The sequence below is a fragment of the Haemaphysalis longicornis genome, unplaced genomic scaffold (genome assembly GCF_048455015.1).
Source record: "Haemaphysalis longicornis isolate Haplotype H1 unplaced genomic scaffold, Haemaphysalis longicornis Haplotype H1 scaffold_1, whole genome shotgun sequence".
Taxonomy (NCBI): domain Eukaryota; kingdom Metazoa; phylum Arthropoda; class Arachnida; order Ixodida; family Ixodidae; genus Haemaphysalis; species Haemaphysalis longicornis.
In genome coordinates, this window is record NW_027526203.1 from 188,084,819 (window position 1) to 188,089,519 (window position 4,701).

At 42.6% G+C, this 4,701-nt stretch overlaps 1 non-coding gene across 1 annotated transcript; it reads left to right on the forward strand.

The window, feature by feature from the left end:
- Positions 1-4,316: 4,316 nt before the first annotated feature.
- Trnas-gcu (transfer RNA serine (anticodon GCU)) lies at positions 4,317-4,389 on the forward strand. The gene has a single exon. It is a non-coding gene; the product is annotated as a tRNA-Ser (tRNA).
- Positions 4,390-4,701: the final 312 nt, after the last annotated feature.

The window sequence follows — 4,701 nt, forward strand, 5'->3', positions numbered from 1 at the left end:
CAAATGAAACATTGAAATAAACCATTTTTGTTCATTGATATTTGTTACATGACTCAAAACAGCTAAAAAAAGTATGAGGTCAGGATTTACTAATCCTATGTCAGCACTTCTTACAACAAATGGAACGGAAGCTGGTACAAAACAATGTCGCGCTGCAATTCCAAAAAGTTGTCAGCTACGATTTTAGCCGTCAAGCCGATACCACGTAAAAATAACTCGAGTGTTGCATTCCGCAATACCGGCGCCGCAAAACAAGCTCTGCACTGGCACAAAAGTGTGCCTTTATTCTTTGAACAAAGCTAGTGCATTGTAAATGGTAATTAAAGGCTGCTTCCGGAAGTAAGTGCACTGGCGGAGCCCAAGGTTGGCTCCTAACAGCATTTCAAAATCCGCAGCTACGTAGTTGGCGATTACTAGACTTTGGCTTCCGCCCAGTGAGTAAGCAAAAGTTGCGCATGATGCACTGCTGCCTATGCCTCGCATCGAGGCTCCCTAGCTAGGGAAAATTGCACTTACATTTCGAATTGGCCGCCAAATCTATTGAAACACGTCACCAGCGGACGTTGCGTTCGCTCAGCACTTCCAGCGCTCATCGAGCGGCGAGTTTCGTTTTTGAGCGCAAAACAAACGCAGGTTTCCTCGCGCTACAGGGCTTTAAACACCGACTTTTTCGTTGTTTTAAAACCTGATATGAAATCGTCTTCCCCGGGGGCTACAAAATCACCATTGACAATAACCACCAAACTCTGCTAATTAAGAAGTTAATTAGTAGAGTTTAATTACCCACCTAACTAATGTGCACACCCTTGATACTATCTGGCGTCCGCCGCAGCTAGCAATCTCCTTCTGAAGAGGGTTTCTTTTTTTCTCGAAGAGCCTATTTTTAAGAATTTTTGGCAGTGTTCGCTGAAACACCCTGTATATATATAAATCTAGAGAAAGGTAAACTCACAAAGCGCGCAAAAATAGTATAAGTAAAGAGTCGGATACACACTAAGAACAATAACAAACAATGTTTACTTACGTAGCGGCAACGGGACTTGCCTTCATCAGAGTAAAGTTACACGATTTTGCTGTCGCAAACATTTTGAACACATTTCTTATATAGGTTTGCATAAAACTGTGAGAAGGAGCGGAAAATGTTTCGGAAATGGAGAGTGTGCATACAGTCCGGCTACGCCTATGTTACAACATCAACAAACAAAAAAAAAATAATAAAAAAGGGGGGGGGGGAGCGAGAGAGAAAAAGGGGGTGGTGTTAACAAAATGCAGCGTTCAAGGTTGCACCATGACGGGTCAACGTATGCCGCGCGGGCTGCAAGTTCAGACAATGGGGGAAACTGGACAACAGCGGTTTGAAAAGAAAGGGAAGAGTATACAGACAGGTATTCAGTGGCTGGGGAGACTGGTTCGGGAGGAAGCGAAGATGGGTGTGCCCCCCGCGGATGAAGAGAATAGATAGGGGGCACAAAAGAGCATTTCACAGAAGCTAGTAATTGAACAGGAAATAGGCAGGGTCACAAAAGGTTAAACATGAATAGATCACAAAGAGTTAAACATTCTTAAGTGGTGGTGGGAACGAGGCCTCCTTCCCCAGGACAAATGGCATTGTTGAGCCGCATTAGGCTAATAAAGCTGCTGTATTAGGAGAGTTTCTGCGAATTCTGATGGCAAACTCGAGGGCAGGAATAATGAACATCGTTTATAAAAATTATGAAGCCGCTAATTTTAATCGAGGGATAAGCAGGTTAGTTTTCCGTAACTTTGATTTCATTAATGAAAGTTACATAAAGTTACGGATATATATATATATATATATATATATATATATATATATATATATATATATATATATATATATATATATATATATATATATATATATATATATATATATATATATATATATATATATATATATATCTGATATATATCTGATATATAGATGATATATATATATATATCATCGTTTTCATACGTGTGTCTACCCTCTCGTGTATATATATATATATATATATATATATATATATATATATATAGCGAATCACATAAAGAAATCAGGGGCTCGTGGAAATAACAGAAATAACGGTTGGCACCGAGGGTTAATTTGCGTATTAATGGGAGGTTGTGGCCGTTACTACACCAGGGTGGCCATTGGTACCGGAATATTGGAAGCACGCGAACATCATCCTAATCCATAAGAAAGGCGACATGAAGGACTTGAAAAATTACAGGCCGATCAGCTTACTGTCAGTCGTCTACAAGGTATTTACCAAGGTAATCGTTAACCAAATCTCTGCAACCTTAGATTTCAGTCAACCTAAAGAGCAAGCAGGGTTCCGTAAAGGTTATTCAACAATGGACCATATTCACACGATCAATCAGGTGATAGAGAAGTGCGCTGAGTATACTGAACCCCTATATTTAGCCTTCATAGATTATGAGAAAGCATTTGACTCGGTCGAAACCCTAGCAGTCATTCAGGCATTACGGAACCAGGGAGTAGATGAGCATTATGTAAGAATACTAGAGGATATCTACAATGGGTCTACAGCTACCATCATCCTCCATAGTGAAAGCAGTAAAATACCTATAAGGAAGGGTGTCAGACAAGGAGACACAATCTCTCCAATGTTATTCACAGCATGCTTACAAGACGTATTCAGAACGTTGGATTGGGAACAGGTGGGAGTAAGGGTTAATGGAGAATACCTCAGTAACCTCAGATTTGCTGATGACGTGGCCTTGCTAAGTAACTCGGGGGACGAATTGCAAAGCATGCTTTCCGCACTGGGCGAACAGAGTGGAACCGTGGGCCTGAAAATTATTATGCAGAAAACTAAAGTAATGATCAATAACCTCGGGACAGCACAGCAGTTTGAGATAGGTGGCGAGGAAGTGGAAGTGGTAAGCGAATATATCTACTTAGGCCAAGTTGTGACCCCAGATCCCAACCATGAGGCAGAGATAATTCGAAGGATCAGAATGGGGTGGGGTGCATATGGCAGACATTCTCAGATAATGAATAGCAGCCTACCATTGTCGCTGAAGAAGAAAGTGTATGACAGCTGCATCTTACCGGTACTCACCTACGGGGCAGAAACTTGGAGGCTCACTAAGAGGGTTCAACTTAAATTGAGAACGACTCAGCGGGCAATGGAGCGGAAAATGATAGGTGTAACATTAAGGGACAAGAAGAGAGCGCAGTGGGTCAGGTAGCAAACTGGTGTTAAAGACATATTAGTAGAAATTAAGAAGAAGAAATGCACGTGGGCAGGAGGTGTAATGCGAAGGCAAGATAACCGCTGGTCATTAAGGGTAACAGAGTGGATCCCCAGAGAAGGCAAGCGTTGCAGGGTGCGGCAGAAAGTTAGATGGGCAGATGAGATCAAGAAGTTTGCGGGGATAAATTGGTCACAGTTGGCACAGGACCGAGGTAATTGGAGAATAATGGGAGAGGCCTTTGCCCTGCAGTGGGTGTAGATTTCCTGGTGATGAACGCTTGGCAGTCAAGCAAACTTCGGAAAGCAAAGGGAAGCTTGTGGTAGGTCATTGAAAGAGATAAAGAATTTGGAAAGAAAGAAAGAAAGAAAGCGGAGAAAAAATGCCCGCAAGGTGGGATCAGAACCCACGACCTCTATTCTGGCAGTCTTGGTGCCATAGGAAGCTTAAGAGGGTTCAATGCTGGTTGACCACTCCCGACATGTCGTAGACACTCGAGTCACGGCGCGGGGATTAAAAAGAAGGCCCCCTTCACCCCGAGAAGTCAGAGTGACGCTGGCTACCACCCCCATGCACAGAAAAAATTACATTGACATAAATACCCCAGAAAGCGGGGGGGCGGGGGAATCGCCCCGCCGGTAGCGTAGTGGTTATCGTACCAGACCGGTATTCTGGAGGTCGTGGGTTCGGATCCCACCTGGCGGGCATTTTTCTCCGCTTTCTTTCTTTCTTTCCAAATTTTGTATCTCTTTAAATGACCTACCGCAACCTCCCCTTTGCTTTCCGAGGTTTTCTTGAGTGCCAACCCTTATTTCTGTGTTCTTTCTACGAGCCCCTCATTTCCTATTCTGATTCGCTACATGCATAGCGAGGGCCTCTGTTCTGGCAGTCTTGGTGCCATAGGAAGCTTAAGAGGGTTCAACGCTGGTTGACCGCTCTCGACATGTCGTAGACACTCGAGTCACGGCGCGGGGATTAAAAAGAAGGTCCCCTTCACCCCGAGAAGTCAGAGTGACGCTGGCTACCACCCCCATGCACAGGAAAAATTACATTGACATAAATACCCCAGAAAGCGGGGGGGGGGGGGAATCGCCCCGCCGGTAGCGTAGTGGTTATCGCACCAGACCGCTATTCAGGAGGTCGTGGGTTCGGATCCCACCTGGCGGGCATTTTTTCTCCGCTTTCTTTCTTTCTTTCTTTCCAAATTCTTTATCTCTCTTGCAATGACCTACCACAACCTCCCCTTTGCTTTCCAAGGTTTTCTTGACTGCCACCACTTATTTCTATGTTATCTATATATGTATGTATATGTATGTATGTATATATATATATAGATATATATATATATATATATATATATATATATATATATATATATATATATATATATATATATATATATATATATATATATATATATATATATATATATAAGACAGAAATAAGAAGTGGCAGTCAAGAAAACCTCGGAAAGCAAAG